The sequence below is a fragment of the Hemitrygon akajei genome, chromosome 4 (assembly GCF_048418815.1).
Source record: "Hemitrygon akajei chromosome 4, sHemAka1.3, whole genome shotgun sequence".
NCBI lineage: Eukaryota > Metazoa > Chordata > Chondrichthyes > Myliobatiformes > Dasyatidae > Hemitrygon > Hemitrygon akajei.
In genome coordinates, this window is record NC_133127.1 from 127,651,049 (window position 1) to 127,669,788 (window position 18,740).

The following is an 18,740-nucleotide window of genomic DNA, read 5'->3' on the forward strand; positions in this document are numbered from 1 at the left end:
TCCATGCAGGGTTGGAGGCTAGACTCTGCATGCCAGATCTCCTACTGGGGCTGCTCTCCAGTGTTCACTCTCTGGAAGACAAGCTTGTCTTTGGCCTATGGCTAACCCAGCCCGAGATGACGAACTGCTGCATGCTTGTTCTTGTAGAAACACGGCTCCAGGACAATATCCCATGCACCATCAATCTTCATGGTGTGCTACTCAGGGACTTGTGCGAATATTAGTTTGTGACTGTATGTGCTGTTGCAACTATATATGCTGTGTGTGACGCTATGTACTGTGTTTTGCTCATTGGCCCAGCTTCGTTTAGCTGTATACAAATGTATGGTTGAATGACAATTAAACTTGAATTTGAACTTGAGCCAAAAATGGACCCAGCACTGATCCCTGCAGCAAACTATTAATCCCAGGCCTCCAATCCAGAAAGCAACCTTCCACTGCTATCCTTCACTTCTTGCCACCAAGTCAGCTTTGTATCCAATGAGCTAATTCACTCTGGATTCCATGTGTTCTAACCTTTCAGACTAGCATACCATGTAGAACCTCGCCAAAGGCTTTGCTAACGTCCATGAAATAACGTCTATCTCCCTACCCTCATTAACCCTCTTGGGCACCTTTTGAAAACACTCAATCAAGTTTGCAAAAAGCCATGTTGACGATCCCTAATTGGTTCCTGATTTTTCAATTCCAAATACATCTTGTCCTTCAGAATCCCTTCCAAAAATTTTCCCACAACTAATGTTAGGCTCATTGACCTGGATTTCAATTTCAAGCTGAAGTTTAATTGCCATTGAACCATACGTGATTATCTCTGAATACAGGAAAACGAAACAGTGTTCCTCCGGGGCCAAAGGGCAAGACTCAGTGCCAACAGTCATACACAGCACAAGGCATCTCAGACAGTAATAAACATACAAAATATATATAGCCCAAATCCCTGAGTGACATGTCCTGTAGATTGATGGTGCATGGGTGTTATCAGCAAGATCAGCAGTTCTCAGCAGTCCGCAGATGAACATAAGCATGCAATCCAGCTTGTTTTCCACCAAGTGAGTATTGGAGGTCAGCACTGATGGGAGGGCTAGCCCCCAACTCAGCGTGGGTGTTTGCTCCACCACCTCTGGTGTCTGCTATCCTGGACAGGCAAACACACGGCTTGAGGCCCAGTGCTCACTACAACCAAGGCCTCACAGCTCTCCTGCCATCTGTCTCACCAATAAACAAGGGAAATGGTCTTGCAGTATTTTACATTACCAATGTCCAACAGGATCGTGCAAGACAATCGCTCACTGTCAGACTGCACGCTGCCTTTGCGCACCAACTCGGATACCTTTCTCTAGCGGACAGTATCACAATCCACACCAAGCCTGCCTCCTCCACCAATGAACAGCTGTCCGATGGGGTAGACTTGCAGTACTTGAAGTTCAGCATTAATGTCCAGCAATATCTTGCAATTGTAAAACAGATGTTCAAAAAAGATAAAAACGCCTTTGGTTGACCCTGGAGAAGCTGCTATGTCTGAACGTACCGCTGCCTCACTGAAAACTGGGCCATGGCTCATCCTCACTGTCCTTCTTAAATAAATATACAATGCCAGTTATCCTCCAGTTTTATGATACCTTACCTACAGCTGATGATACTATAAAAATTTCTGCCAGGACTCCAGCAATCCCCTCCCTTGTTTCCCAGGAAATTTAGGATACATCTAGTTAGGCCCTGAGATTTTATCTATCTTTAGGTATTCAAGTGCCTCTAGCACATCTTCCTCCATAATGTTGATGTGCACTGGGATATCACCATTCCCTCCCCTGACTTCATGATCAGTCCTTCTCCATGGCAAATACAGATAAAAAGCATTCATTTAAAACCACACCCATATGCCATCACTCCACAGATACTGTAAATACCATTTTGAGCCTTAATGGGTCCTATTTTCTCCCAAGCTACTCATTTACTTTGAATATACTTACAGAATCTTTAGTCAAGTCAAATCAAGTCGCTTTTATTGTCATTTCAACCATAACTGCTGGTACATTACACAGTAAAAACGAAACACTGTTCCTCCAGGACCATGGTGCTACATGAAACAACACGAAACTACACTAGACTACGTGAAACAACACAAAACTACACTAGACTTCAGACCTACATGGGACTACATAAAGCAAACAAAACACTGCAAGACAACACAATAATTAATAAACAAGACAATAGGCACAGTAAAGGGCAAATTACAGTACAATAATAAATTATGTATATGTAAACAGTGTAAACAATGTTTTAGCAGGAATTGAGAAAGAAATGAGCAAAAATTGCAAAGGGAGTTTGTGTGTGTGTGTGTGTGTGTGTGTGGTGTTTGTGTGTGTGTGTTGGTGTCAGACTAGACTCTGGGAATTGAGCAGTCTACTGGCTTGGGGGGAAGAAACTTTAAGGATTCTCCTTAATCTTCTCTGCCCAGGATATCTCATGGTTCCTATTGATCTCAGGATTTCCTTCTTAAATGTATTACTACATCCCTCATAGGCTTTGAGGTACATGGCTAATCCCAGCTGTTCCTTCTTATATGCCTCCTTCATTTTGCTGACCAGACCCTCAGTACCTCTCTGTCAAATAAAGTTCTCTTACCTTGCCAGTTTTCCCCTTTACTACAATAGGAACATGATCATCCTGAACATCCCTTATCTCACTTTTAAAACATTTCCATTTGCCAGATGTCCCTTTACCTGCAAACAACTACTCTCAATCAACTTTTGATAGTTCCTATCCGATGCCTTCGAAATTATTGTCCCCCACGTTAGGGTTTTAACATGAACCAGTCCTATCTTTTTTTATTCCCTTGACTATCATGGAGCTAACAGAATTAAGTTCCTTGGTCCCAAAGTACTCACCCACTAACACATCACTCACATTCCCAGCCTCATTTCTTCAGAGTCGGTTGAGTGTTGCCTCTTCTCAAGTCAGGTCCTCTACCTACCACTTCAGAAAACTTTCCTGTACCCACTTAACAAGTTATGCCCTGTCTAATCCATTAGTAGTAAAGCAGTTCTGGTCAATGTTAGGGAATTTACCATCAATCCTATTAAAACCCTGCCATTCCTACACCTATCTGACTTTTCATGCAAAAGTTTGGGCACTCCTGGTCAAAATTTCTGTTACTATGAATATTTAAGTGAGTAGAAGATGAACTGATCTCCAAAAGTCATAAAGTTAAAGATGAAACATCCTTTTCTACATTTTAAACAAGATTAGTATTTTTGTTTTGTACAATTTCAGAGTGAAAAAAAGGAAAGGAGCACCATGCAAAAGTTTGGCATCCCAAGAGATTTGAGCTGTCAGATAACTTTTACCAAGGTCTCAGATCTTAATTAGCTTGTTAGGGCTATGGCTTGTTCACAATCATTGTTAGGAAAGGCCAGGTTATGCAAATTTCAAAGCTTTATAAATACCCTGACTCCTCAAACCTTGTCCCAATGATCAGCGGCCATGGGCTCCTCTAAGCAGCTGCCTAGCACTCTGAAAATTAAAATAATTGATGTCCACAAAGCAGGAGAAGGATATAAGAAGATAGCAAAGCGTTTTCAGGTAGCCGTTTCCTCAGTTTGTAATGTAATTAAGAAATGGCAGTTAACAGGAACGGTGGAGGTCAAGTTGAGGTCTGGAAGACCAAGAAAACTTTCCGAGAGAACTGCTTGTAGGATTGCTAGAAAGGCAAATCATTTGACCCCGTTTGACTGCAAAAGACCTTCAGGAAGATTTAGCAGGCTCTGGAGTGGTGATGCACTGTTCTACTGTGCAGCAACACCTGCACAAATATGACCTTCATGGAAGAGTCATCAGAAGAAAACCTTTCCTCTATCCTCACCACAAAATTCAGCATCAGAGGTTTGCAAAGGAACATCTAAACAAGGCTGATGCACTTTGGAAACAAGTCCTGTGGACTGATGAAGTTAAAATAGAACTTTTTGGCCGCAATGATCAAAGGTATGTTTGGAGAAAAATAGTTGAAGAATTTCATGAAAAGAACACCTCTCCAACTGTTAAGCACGGGGTGGATTGATCATGCTTTGGGTTTGTGTTGCAGCCAGTGGCATGGGGACCATTTCACTGGTAGAGGGAAGAATGAATTCAATTAAATACCTGCAAATTCTGGAAGCAAACATCACACTGTCTGTAAAAAAGCTAAAGATGAAAAGAGGATGGCTTCTACAACGGGATAATGATCCTAAACACACCTCAAAATCCACAATGGACTACCTCAAGAGGTGCAAGCTGAAGGTTTTGCCATGGCCCTCCCCTGACCTAAACATCATCAAAAATCTGTGGATAGACCTCAAAAGAGCAGTGCATGCAAGATGGCCCAAGAATCTCACAGAAGTAGAAGCCTTTTGCAATGAAGAATGGGCAAAAATCCCCCAAACAGGAATTGAAATACTCTTAACTGGCTACAGAAAGCCAGAAACCTTTGCTTCGGGCCCTTTTGCTTTTTTGTTATTTTGAAACTGTAAATGATGGAAATAAAAAAGTAATCTTGCTTAAAATGTTAAAGAAATGTGTCATATTTAACTTTATGCCTTTTTGGAAATCAGGTAATATTTTACTTGCTTAGCTATTCACAGTAAGAGAAATTTTGACCAGGGGTGCCCAAGCTTCTGCCTGCCACTGTATATGCTCCTCTAATTCCCACTGCAAGTTGAGGAGGCCTACAGTATAACCTCACCAGTGATTTCCTGCCCCTGTTTTTATTTCTAAGTTCTATCTATGGCCTTGTTGGATGTTCACCTCCGGAGATCCTGACTAAGTACTGCCATGATGTTCTCCCTATACAAAAATACAAGTCCCCTCCTTTCTTACCTCCACCTGCGTCTCTCTGGAAGAATTGGAACCCTGGAGCATTGAGCTGTCAGTCCTTCTCAGCCCTCAATCTTGTTTCACTAACAGCAGGTAATGTCATAATCCCATGTGCTGATCCATGTTCTAAGTTTATTTGCCTTGACTGTGAGGTTTCTTGTATAAAAGCAATTGCAGTTTAGCCGATTGGGCCTTTCACACTCCATCCTCCCCCAGCCAAGTGTACTTGCTTGCTTTGTATTTATTTCATCCGATACACTACTACATTGAGTCCCATCTCCCTGCCAGACTCATACCTTACTGAGTAGCATGAGCAAACCTCCCCGTAAGAATATTGTTTTCCTCCACCTCTCTCCAGTTCAGACACAATCTGTTTGTACAGATCACCTCAGTGCCAGAAGAGATCTGGAGAGTCTAAGCAGAACATGGAACATAGCGGTTCAGCAAAGCACAAGCCTTTCAGTCCACCAAGTAGTGCTGACCTACATAAACCTACTTCATGATCAATCTAACCCCTCACTCCTACATAACCTATAGCCTCTATTTTTCTTTCATCCACATGCCTATCTAAGAGTCTCTTAAATGTCCTTAATGTATCTGCCTCTGTCACCACACCTGGCAATGCATTCCAAGCATTTGCCGCTCTGAGTAAGAAAATAAATCTATCTCTGACATCCCCTTTTAACTTTCCTGTACTCACTTGAGTATGTTCTCTGGTATTAGCCATTTCTGCACTGGGAAGACACTGGCTGTCCACTCGATCTATGCCTCCTATAATCTTATACACCTCTATCAAGTCATCTCTCAGACTCCTTCACTCCAAAGATAAAAACCCTAGCTCAGTCACCCTTTGCACAGAAGACATGTTCTCTCTCCAGTCAGGTTATTATTAGACAAAATGGTGTCAACCTGCAATATGGGAATACTTTGAGAAGATAGTAGAGTACTGATACATAGACTTAAGAGTAGATAACTGTGAAAAATATGCTTATTTTTGCAAAACCTGCTGTCTCAGTCCTTATGTGCTTAGGATGAAGGCAATGAGAGGTAAGAAGGTACATCACCTAGTACCATGGAAAAGTAGTACGGTAGGGGTTTTAAAGTTTGTTAAAAGAGAATATTTCTTTGTGCAAATTGGAATCTTGCTCTAGGCTGAAGTTGTGGCCAATGCTAAGAGAGACTAACACAAGGCAGAGGGAGAGTAAACTGTTGGATACCTGGACTTCCTCTGGCATTGAATGAAATCAATTGATTGATTGATAGATAAGTATTCTTTCCTTTGTATTTTGGTGAGGTGGTTTATGAATAGCCTTTATATAATACCAATCTTTTTTTTATAAGCTCTAACACCTGTATAGTTCCTTCTTTGTTTGAAAATACCTCTTGCTCCTGAATCAGGAAAGAAAAAGGAATGAATTTTAAAATATTTTCGATATATATAATCGGCATATTCAGTAGAATTCTGCACAATGTTTCACAAACAACAGGACATATCCATAGAGAGAACTGAGTTTAGTGTACCAGGAGAGATGGACATAGTTTTGGAGTGATGGTTAACACATTGTGTGTTGTCCTCCCATGTGTTGGAGAGCTGATATGCATCCTAGTTATGGTCATTACTTTGCAAATAGGTGAATAAGGATATGGCCTTATTGATCTTGCTGGGCTCTGTACAAAGCAGTATTAATTACCAGGGGCAATGTGATGATGGTGTCCCCATGGATATTCTTGCACAAATCCCATGCACAGTACTGAGGCTTTATCCCTCTTCAATAGATTGGGAGGCACATACTGTAGATGAGGGAATCATGGCACTCCAATCTGAGGCTCTCATATTGAGATTTACCAGGGAATAAGGTGAGATGATCTCGATGAGGAGATACTCACCCAGGGGCCACTGATAGTTTAATTCACCATGTGGCAGTCAGCCTGAATAGAGTCCTGTTGGCTGTGTTAGCACCACCAATGGGGTATTCTTGAGGGAGGTATGGAACATACTGGAGGGTCTATGGTATATTGATTTTGGAAAAGTGGAAGTCAGAACTCTGCAATCGAAAGGAAGTTTGGCAGACAATAAGGATAATGTAGTCAATAACCCCTGATTAACTCCTGAAGAAATATTTCTGGCCCTTTTCAACGCAGGAGTGGCAAAGGCAGAGATTGATGGGTTTCCCATGGGAACACCATCATGCAAACACCACTGCACAGGTGAGAAAGTTGAACCTAGTGTCCCTCCCATGGGGTGAAATGGAGTGCATGGTAGAGAGAATGATTGATAACAGGGTAACGGGACTGATTTACTGTGGCCTAGTGCTCCTCAACTCTCACATTCGGATCTGGTAAGGGTCCCCAGGCAGTTAGAACAATAAAGTCTCTCAGCCTGGGGGGACTTGAGACCTTACATAGCCATCACTTTACAGTGGAATGAAGGGAATAAAGGGTTAATGCTCTGTAGACACAGCTCTGAATACTCAGTTATAAGTGGAAACCCTGACCAGCAAAAGGGTCTCTGATGTGGGTAGGGGAGTTGACAATAAAGGCATGAGAAACAATGGTTTGATTGGTTATTGGGGCAGGACCACAGATGGAAGCCCAAAAACTGATAGCTGTGTTACTTGAAAACATTATTGGGATGAATGTGTTACAGTGAAAACAGTGCAGACTAAATAGGAAAAATTTGCATTTGAAATTCTAAAGCCGATCATTTTGTAGGGTTGAACAGAGTGAAAAGGTAGGGATAGATGATATAATGTTTGATTGGATTCAAGATTTTTTATGTGAAAGGAAAATAAAAGTTAAGGCAGGAATAACATTCTCTATGGAGTATGATATAGAGAATGGGGCTCTACAGGGGAGTGTGTGTAGCCCACTCCTTTTTAATATTATGATTGATAATTTCTTAAATATTGGCTCAGACATTTCCAAATTGTTACATGCTGATAATAGCATAGCGTGGAAGAGAGGCAGGAATATAAATTATATAGTTAGAAAAATGTAGGCATCTGTTTATGAAGTAGGGGAATGGGGACGCTGGTGGGGTTTTAAATTTTCTGTTGCAAAGGCTCAAGTTATTTGTTTTTCTAAAAAAGCTTTACACCGAAAATTGATCTCAAGTTATGTGGTAAACCTCTTAAACAAGAGACACTATTAAGGTTTCTAGTTATGTGGATGGACACAAGGGAGGTGCATGTCAATAAAATTCTAGATAAGTGTAAAAATGGTACTTAATGTGGTCAAGTGTTTAGTTGGATGTAATTGGGGTATGAGTAGGAGGTCATTTAAGCAAATGTATATGCCTTAATCATATCTGCCTTTGATTACGGGTCGGCCTTACCAGATAAAGTTCAAGCTTAAGCGTTGAGATTATGCTGTGGTATTAATAAATCATCCCCAATTTTGGCATTACTGGTAGAAATGGTTGAAGTACCTTTAGATCTATGCAGGTTACAGTTAGCAATGGTTTATTGGGTTAATGGAAAAGGACATGAAGTTGGCCATCCAATATTGGCAACAATAGTGCTGTGCTGGGAGCACTGTATTCATAAGGTCTTCAGTTTTGGATGGATGGGAAATGAACGGCACAGAATCTTGGGTTGTTTAATATGGAATACAGTCCCTTTTCTGTCACTCCTTCATGATTTTTCCCTTTTCCTATGGCTGATTTAAGCCTTCAAAAAAAAGATGAGGATGAAGTTTGACTGTATATCAGTGGCACAGGTAATTGAGCAATATATGCAAGGCGGATGTTACACTCTCTTATATATCCATACAGATGGTTGAAAACATCCAGTGACAGGTTGCTCAGGTGTTTCTATTTATATTCCAAAGCTTCAGTGACAATTCAGAAAAGATGATTAAAGTATCAGTATTCACATCTGAGATGGTTGCTATCATTTTAGCCATGGAATGGGTTGGAGATTATGTATTTCTGTGTTCTCATTCATCTATTAAAACATATATTTCAAATTGTAGGCCAGACATTCTTCATGAGATTGGACAATGCTTGTTGAGGCTGCAGGATCTAGGCCTGTGTAAACATTTCTTATGGGTTCCTGCCCACGTAGGGGTTGAAGGAAATGAGGTGGCAGACATTCTAGCCAAACAATCACTTAAAATCGAGGATGTAAATGTAGTGGTTCCTTTGCAATAAGGGGCGGTGAAAGCTATAATTAAGCCATACTTAGAAAGTCTATTCAATCACTGCAGCAACAAAATTGGGATGAAGAAAAGAAAACAAGTATTTCCCACCATGTAACTCAGGTAAATGCATTTCAATTAAATGGCTATATTGAACCATCACAGTTAAAAATTTGATCAGACTTCAGCACTAAAAGGCAAGAATTTGTAGCCTTTCTCCAAAATGAAATGTTATGGTGTATTAAGGAATAAGGACTGTTATGGTGAGGTTGTATAAGGCACTGGTGAGGCCGAACTTGGAGTATTGTGTAGTTTTGGTCACCAAGTTACAGGAAGGATATTAATAAGGTTGAAAGAGTGCAGAGAAGGTTTACAAGGATGTTGCCAGGACTTGAGAAACTGAGTTACAGAGAAAGGTTGAATAGGTTAGGACTTTATTCCCTGGAGCGTAGAAGAATGAGGAGAGACTTGATAGAGGTATATAAAATTATGATGGGTATAGATAGAGTGAACGCAAGCAGGCTTTTTCCACTGAGGCTAGGGGAGAAAAAAACCAGAGGACATGGGTTAAGGGTGAAGGGGGGAAAGTTTAAAGGAACATTAAGGGGGGGCTCCTTCACACAGAGAGTGGTGGGAGTGTGGAATAAGCTACCAGATGAAGTGGTAAATGCGGGCTTACTTTTAACATTTAAGAAAAACTTGGACAGGTACATGGATGAGAGGTGTACGGAGGGATATGGGCCTGGCGCAGGTCAGTGGGACTAGGCAGAAAAATGGTTCGGCACAGCCAAGAAGGGTCAAAAGGCCTGTTTCTGTGCTGTAATGTTCTATGTTCTAGAGAACGGCATTTATATAAAGTTCAGAGGATGGTGGGAACTTAGCTGGGAGATATGTATAAAAAGAGGGAAGAAGTAATACTTACACATTTGTGTATTGGACATCCTACGTTGAATGATTCCTTGTTCAGAATTAATATGCATGATATGGGCACTTGTAGGGAGTGCACTTCTCAAGAAATGGTACAGCTTGTATTGTTTGATTGCAGTTCCTTTGAGGTGAAAAGGAAACTTCTAATTATTAAATTGAGAACTTCAGTTTAGCATGGAAAGTGTGTCATCATAATGTATATTTATGTGTGTATAAGTGTGTATACACATAAGTGTGTATTTGGCTTTCGGAAAAGTATTAGACTTCTTGACGTTATTTAAATGTTTTGGCAGGTGTGAAATTTGTACATATACTTCCTGCCTATCTATTCCATGTTGCACTTCAGTCAGAGGTGGTAATGCACCTTATGCTGGTCTGCCAACCAGCCATTAAACTTTACAAGAAGAAGGACTGCAAAGTGGGAACCTCTCACAGTACCTCCACCTAGCACTGTTGTCTGTGTGAAGCAGGGCTGGATAGCGGGATAGCTGGATAGCATAGGTCTCTGACATTATGCAGAGCTATTAAAACAAGGTGTGATCAGGCACGCACCATAATGTATAACAGTTCTATTTGGCCACTGAAGAAATCACCTGGCAGCTGGAGAATGAGGGGTGATTTTTGTCGGCTAAATAAGCACGCCACTCTGTTAACTGCTGCCGACCTAGACTTTAGTGGAAAGAATGCTACAAGGGAACAAGTGGTGGTACACAGTAATAGATGTGGCCAATGCATTCGTTTCCATTTCTTCATCATCCAGGTCACAGGATCAATTTGCCCTTACAGGGAAGGCAGGCAGCACACCCTCACCGGATTGCATCAGGGGTATGTTCTGATAGCACGGGACCTCGATGCACGTATGCTTTTGCCTGATGTGCTGGCAGCCTGCTATATCAATGGCTTCTTGTTTAGAAGACTCACCAAAGAGGGGGTAGCCAAATCCCTGGACGTGCTGGTAAGCCACATGAAGGACTGAGGATGAGTGGATAATGGAAGGTACAAGGATTGAATCAGACAATCCAACTTTTAGGAATCCGGTGAGTGCATTTCAGGGTATCAAGGGATCCCAGCTGAAGCATGAAACAAGATAGCTGAAATGGCTACCCCTACCCCCCAATAAACAAGAAACACAAAGGTTTGTGGGCCTACTAGACATGGAACATACCACACCTAACTGTTCTGTTCTGACTCTCACGAAGTAACCAGATAAAAAGAATCAGAATCAGGTTCATCAACATTGTCTTAAAATATATGAAATTTGTTTTGTGGCAGCAGTATGGTGCAAAGGCATAAAATTACTATAAATTATAAAATAAATAAATAGTACAAAAAAGGAATAATGAAGTGTTCAAGGTTCAAAAACTAATTGAAAAAATATCCAGGGTTCCCTTTGCTTATTTGGGATTCTATGCTGCTTCATTGAGGCAGGAGACTGTTGCTGAACAGTTTCTAAACTAGCGTCAGTCATGTGCACTTGCATGGCCATTAGATACTATGCCATGCTTAGAGTGAAGTTTTTAAATAGTGTCAGTTGCCTGCACTTGAGTTCAAAAAACAATAATTTCTGTCACTGATAGCTTTTGACAAGTAAGCAGTAAGACAGTTCAGAACTGTTTTTCTCACTGCGTTTTCAAGCATTCCAGCTTGGAGATGCCAGAAATGGCTGGGAGTGAAAATGAAACAACTTCACCACTTCAACAAGTTAGGAACTACAAAGAATTTAAAGGTATCAACAATTTACCTCGTATGTTACAATGAGGATGAAGATTTGGAGGATGCAATAGTTGAAAGGAGTGTATGAGGCAGTCCATTATCTACACTAAGTGTCTGTGCTGGTTTTGTTCATTTGCAGTCTATCAAAAGAAAATGGCAACATACTTTGGATCAATTCCTCCATTGATAAATATTAGAACCTAATACGCAGTTTTATGATACTGTAGTAGTATTGATACTAAGTTGTTCTGTTCTTCATTTAAATACACAGTTAAATGGTATTTTGCTTTTTATACCTTTTAAACTCTTTCCATGAAACTTCAGCTAATTGAGTCAGCTGCTTAATTGGCCCAAAATGTACTGGACCTGATGTGTCCCAATTAACCAGAATCCACTGCATTAGGAATTTGCTGTGGATTGTTGGTGTGACATGCAACAAAATTCAGCATTCAACAATTATAAGAATAAAGAATTATATAGAAATAAATTTCAATAGGATTCAATAGAGAAATGTATACAATGTACATCCTGAATTTCTTTTTCTTCTCAAACATCCACAAAATCAGAGGAGCTGCCCAAGGAATAAATGACAGTTAAACATTAGAACCCCAAAGCCCCCCCCCCAGTCTCCCTCCCACGCACAAACAGCAGCAAGGGAATGATGCCCCCATCCCACAGGCTTTTTCTCTCTCCCAAATAAGGGAAAAGAGATGTCCCCATTTCACAGCGAGAGGGGAGACATAACAAACAACTTGCTGAGTTTCGATGTTAAAAGACTATTGCGTCACTTTTTCTGAGCTCTGCACCCAGAGAGTTGGCCTCAGGAAGGTGCAGCTCTGCGAACATACAACCGTCAGTAGCTAACCCACTGCTCCCAGTATTCCGTATTCTCCCGTGACGTTTCACAGAATCAGCCTGTCTCTAGAGCCATGAAAATCTGGCACTCCAAAGGAACACTAGTCTTCCAGGCTGCGTCCTTGATATATCAAAAAGCAGCCGGTCGTCAGGCCCTGAGAGCGGGTCCCTTTCCCACAGAGAACCAAAGTCAGAGTGTAACTCCTGGTCAGGGTCTTCAAAAGAACCTTGAAAAGGGAAAAAAGAGACATCAAAGATTGAAATAGAGCTGTAACTTTAGAGGTTATAGTATGGATAAGGAAAAATATGCATAAAGCATGTATTTACAATGTAAATGGCATTATAAAAAGTGGTTTAAAGTGGTACAGTGCAGTGACTGAGGTGATAGGTAAGAAGGTGTGGGAAAGTTAATTAGAATGTTTGATGCGATTAATTCCCTGGGGTAAGAAACTTTTAAGATGGCATGAAGTTTTTGTTTTAAAAGCCCTTTAGCTCTTTCCAGGTTAATTTTTAGAAAAGCAGTTTGCTGGGTAGGTAGTGTTTGCAATGATTTTTTCTGCCTGTCTCTTTGTCCTGGACATATGCAAGTTTTGCCATGATGTTGTCATCACCAATAATAAAAGAGGATAACTGGGGCCAGGACACACGCACACTTATGACTCAAACTTATTTTTATTTTGCTTGTGTGCAAGGAGAACAGCATGGCCCCTGTAACCCACACTGTTCTGAAGTCTGAACATAAAACTGCTATTTTTGTACAGAATTGCCTATCAATCACAGATATAGACCATGTGGTAAATTGTACGTTTGAATGTGCTATTTGCAAGATCAATCGCCATTCACAATAGAGGAGGAAAACTCAATTGAAACTTCAAGCTGACAACTGATAAATATCTTGAAGTTAGTAAGGCAGGGTTGTGTGATCCTGTGCATTGTTAGTTTAAAGTCCTTCAATACGTATATCACCAAGTGAAACAATATTCCTCTGGACTAAGGTACACAGCACAGTACATATAACTCACACACAACACAAAAAGTAATAAATAAGATACACTTACGACACAAGTTAAAAAGTAAACAGTATAACACTATTGGTGCTTCCTACGGGATGAGACCTGGGTGCTGGCAGGGAGTTCAGTAGTCTTATGGGCCGGGGGAAGAAGCTCTGTCCCATCCTAACAGATCTTGTCTTAATGCTAAGGTTCTTCTTGCCTGATGGTATGGGGTCAAATGGATTGTAGGATGCGTGCTAAGGGACCCTGTGTATGCAGCACTCCTAATAAATATCCCTGCTGGGTGGAAGAGAGAACCCAATTATCCTCTCAGTAGCCCTTGCAATCCTTCGTCGGGCCTTGTGGTCAGATGCTTTGAAATTGCTCTACCAGATGGTGATGCCGCTGGTCAAGACATCCTCGATGGCTGCCAAAGAAGCAGTGACTCTGGCCCTGAATTTTGCCCCTCGGTGACCGGAGTTGCCATTCCAGTTACAGGTATCCGTGCACTGCCGTGTGGAGTTCATGGCTGAACAAAATGGAGTGAACGCTCTCCTAGTCTTCTGGTCCTGATAGAGCTGAATATTTCACAGCTTTTGAAAGACAATCGCAAGCCTGCTACTGGGCATTAGTGGAGACAGAAACCTCCACAGAGGGTAGTGAGGTCACTTTGAGACCCGATCTTCCAATCATGACTGGGGTATTCTCATAGGACTCCACTACAAGTTGCGAGTACCATTTGATGCTGAGCTGTGACCTCCATTGAGGTTAACTCCGTTTTCGTTGCTGTTAGTGTTGTTTTTGGGTTCATGGGGATCATTCTGGGGATAGAGGGGAAAGTTAGGGGTCAGATTAGGATTTATAGACAGGGATGTGGAGGAATTAGAGGATAGGATCCACATTTGAAAGCCAGCAATACAGATGTGGGATGTCTGGCTGGAAACTGGACCAGCAGACCAGCATGGATGAAAGCTGTTGTCAGCTGGTCCAGAGTAAGAGTTCCATGTGGACAGGAGGAACAAGGTTCGATGACCACCTGGGTTGAAGTAAATTGGAGAGGCTAGAGTTTGAGGCCTGTTCAGGGTCTCGTCATTGGTGAGACTGGAATTTGAGGCCTGGCGTTCAGTGATCAGCAGGTCCTGGGGTCAATGTGAAGGATCGAGGCCCGGGCTTGAATTGGAAGTCCAGAAGTCGAGCCCTGTTGGCCAGAGCCACAGATCTGTGAGTCCACTGGAGTAGTCAAAGGCACAATGTTCGAGTCTGAATCCAAATCTGAATAATGCAGCATAACCTAGCACCTGAGGAGGAAGCAGACCTGTAGAAATAGTTCCTATAGTGTGTGGGAAGGTATGAATGTGCTTACTAAGTTTTCCGGTTTGCAAGGGGGAGATTCTGACAAGCGGAGATAGTAACACTTCTTGGGTATCAGTCCAAGTGAAAAATAATTTAGTGTGTTTAAACAGGAAGAAACTGATGAAATTAGAGTAATCATGAAAGTTCTGAAAGACTGACAACATATGTTTGTTTTCGTTTTGGCAGAATGTGAGCGTTGGACTAATCCTGTCTATGATATGGACCCTCCTTTGGGTAGAGAGTACTGCCTGGCTGTGCATGAGGACGGCACTCTGACGTGAAAAGAGGAGACACCTTCCAATGCAACAACCCCTGCATTGGGATCCTTTTGCATCTTGCTATAATCCCAATATTGGTTAGGTTTGTAGTGTGCTTTACTCTAACTTACTGCTTTAAGCAAGAGTTTAGGTGGTTACACTGTCATGCTTCTCCTGTGCTGTATTATTTATTACTCATATGGAACCTTCACTGTGATAATCCTGCTGTTTAATGTAGTGTTTTATTCTTTTCCTTTTATTATAATGTACTAATGAAGATTCAAGGAGTGGAGTGTCAGGAGAGAATTGAATTTTCCGGAAGCTATATTTCATTTATGCTTCGAATGTGCAGAAGTGTATAACACAAAATGGTGGTTATAAAACAAAATGTTGTCAATGTGGAATGTAGGAATGTTTTGAGTACGTAATGGAGCACTGATACACATGGTGAAAAGCATGCCTTTCTACAAAACCTCCTGTTTCTGTCTTTAAATTATGTACCGAGGCCGAAGGTCCCGAGAGCTAAGAAGGTATAGCACTTTGCTCCATGTAAAATCATTAGGGTAGGAGTTTGGAAGGGCATAAGAAGGGGCTATTTTGTGCAAATTGGAATTTTGCTTTGGGATGGAGTCACAATAAAAGCTAACATAAAACTGACATAAGACAGAGAAGGAGTGAAAAAAGAAACTAAAAGAGACTGTTGGGCACCTGGGGTTCCCTCTGGCATTTTATTGGATCAATTCACTGATTGATTGATTGATTGATTGATTGATAAGTATTCTTTCCTTCTGTATTTTAGTGAAGTTGTTAAAGAGTAGTCTTTACATAATCCAGATAAAATAGTTCTGATGGTGTTTAACATATGTAATCGTGCCTTCTTTGCCTTGCCGTGGAATGAGGAAAGAAAAAGAAGAAATTAATTTTGAAATATTTTCATTACAGAAACATGCAGTTATGCTTAATTCATCTCACAGGAGAGACATCATGTCCAGATACCACAGAAACAGAAACATTTCCAAGGGAGCTGCAGCAACTCATTAGAAAAAGTAGCTTCTCATCAAAGGAATCAGTAATGGAGGTGAGGTGAAACACTTGTCGAGAAGTGGATATGATGAATCAATGTCAGGGGAAGCAGACAAACCAATTGTCTTTGTTCCCCCTCTGCTAACCCTGAGACTATTCTCAGGTGAGTAGCTGCTTTTTATGTAAGATGCCAGACCCACCAAAGAAGCAACCTGTAATCTTGTTAGACTCTTTTCTGGGTCGCCTCTTTTAACTGGTTTGGACCAGTAAGAGTTGGAAGACACAAACATGTATGGCTGGGCAGAACCATGAATGTAGCCCTGGAATAGAACTAGTAAGAAGGGGACCTTGAGCCAATGGGATGGCAATCCAACAATTCAACCGATAAGGAACACTGTAAGAGTCAGGAGCTCCAAATACATAGGGGTGATAATTCTCCAGCAATCAGAGACCAACCATTGTGGATAAGGAGGAGCCCACAGACAGGTGAAGGTCAGAACCATGAAGAACGCCTGGCCAGTGTAGACGCCTTTCCTGGTAATATCTTTTCTCTTCATTGTTCATGGAGGGTCAGGGATTCTAGTGGTGTGCACACAGGTTGTTTGTGAACCCACATGCTTTTTAGTTGAGACTATAAAAGTTACTGTTGGTAAATACAGATTTTCTGTGCCTTGCTGATCGTTATTACAAGGGGTGGTTCTTGTGATACTCTCTTAGAGAGGAATATTATTATGTTTTGTAACTTCAAAACATTAAACTAACTTAAAGGAAAAGACAGAGAGTCTGAAATGTGAGTTTAACTTAGCTTTACCTTAGTGAGGTGTACGTACATATCACATTGTAGAGTCATGATATATGCAATTCATTTATTTTTACATATAAACAGTAATTATTTAAACAAATAAAGAATAGTTAATCAACAACATATTTACAATATTATTCAATATTTAATATAACTGAAATATTAAGTACACAACAGATACCCCTGAGTTTATCTCAAGGAATGAGAAAACTGTTCCAGTCATTAATGTAGCCAAAGATCATCTTACTTATCTCCATTTAGGTAATACATTGGGTGAATAAGTTTATGTGTCTCTTAGTTTACTACTTAGCATCTGAGGGTTCTGTAGGAATATCCAAAAACAAATCTTGCAAGGATGTGGTAATTGAAACAAGTTGGGATGGTGCCACTCTTCTAGAATTACATCACATTGTATTTCTCACCAACATAAAATGTGAGGACTTTGACAACAGACTCTAACTCACCATTAAAGCTGCCTAAGGAACTCACAGAACAAGGTCTTACAAGATTTGTTACCTGCACCCTCTTAATGAGGCATATTATTTAAAAGTCAGATGGCACTGTCAAACACACCATTCAGGAAAATTGGAAGAAGTACAATATCAAGATAGCCATGGACTACAATAGGACCTCTTGATGTACTGATCAAGATGATGCTGACTTGTAGTTTCCATCGAGATGTGAATTGCATAACACTTCTTTAAACTAAGGTAAGTATTTTAAGTTTGTAAGGATGGTTTGGGGGATAGAGAAGATAACGGCTTGTTTTGCTGTTGTTGTTTGTTTGCTTGCCGCGTTTTGTTTTGTTGTGCTCTGTGTTGTTCTGTTGAGCATTGTGGGCACACTATGTAGGTGTGGGAATGTGTGGCGTCACTGTCGGGCTGCCGCTAGTACATCCATAAGTGTGTTGGCTGTTAACGTAAAAACATCTTTCACTGAATGTTTCCATGTACACGTGATAAATTAATCTGAATCTGATCTTGGGGTGATGTAGCCCAAGCAATATGTACAATATATCTCCCTGAAGAAATTGTTCAACATGGTTTGAATAACTAAACTGGGATAATATAGAAGCGTTATTGGAACATCATGGTGAAGAGTTTACAAGTGAGGATATGTTTATGTTTAAACAACAGACACTGCAAGAGGACAAATTCATAGCATCACAACCAACACCAAACAAATCATTAGCTAATCAAATAGTCATTTTCAAAAACAAAATATGGAGCAGAACATTAAATGTTGATACTTGCTAGATGATTTGTGCTTCACTGTAAGGAGTTTAATGAATGAAAAAAGTTTTGGAATTCCATTTACTCCTCCTTTCAGCCTCATTCATCAGCCATTCAGAAACAGTCACAGGAAGATCCATCACCATTGACATCATCAAGCTTAGAGTCACAGCCTGCACTAAGACCAGTGGTAACCATCTCGTATCTTCCCTGCTGCCACCTTTATGTGTGGAAATGTGCACTAGGAGCATGAATATACCACTTGGTCCCTTGAACCTGCGTCATCTTTCAGTAAGATCATGACTACTCTGAGCACTACTTCAATGCTGCATTCCTGTCTACTCACAGTACATTTCTATCCCTTCATTGGTTGAGAATCCGTCTAAAAGACAATAATGTTTCAACTAACCTTTGAGGAAGAGTTCCAAAGTCTCTTTGACAACTGTTTTATAGACATCCACAGCATAATAAATTTTAAATTATCCCATTCAGGCCTAAAAATTTAATTGCTATGGAGGATTTCTTACTCCTGTGGGAAAACATCTTTCCTGCTTGGCAGGTGAACTTTGTGGCTGTGAAACAATCACAGGTTTTTGAATCT

General features: G+C 40.8%; 1 long non-coding RNA gene across 2 annotated transcripts in view; it reads left to right on the forward strand.

The window, feature by feature from the left end:
- The window catches only part of LOC140726638 (uncharacterized), a 61,797-nt gene that overhangs the window by 34,758 nt on the left and 8,299 nt on the right, over positions 1-18,740 (forward strand). For both annotated transcript variants that reach the window (XR_012098685.1, XR_012098686.1), the window contains exons 2-3: positions 15,012-15,185; positions 16,025-16,160. This is a non-coding gene — a long non-coding RNA (uncharacterized lncRNA). The remainder of the gene's footprint in view (positions 1-15,011; positions 15,186-16,024; positions 16,161-18,740) is intronic.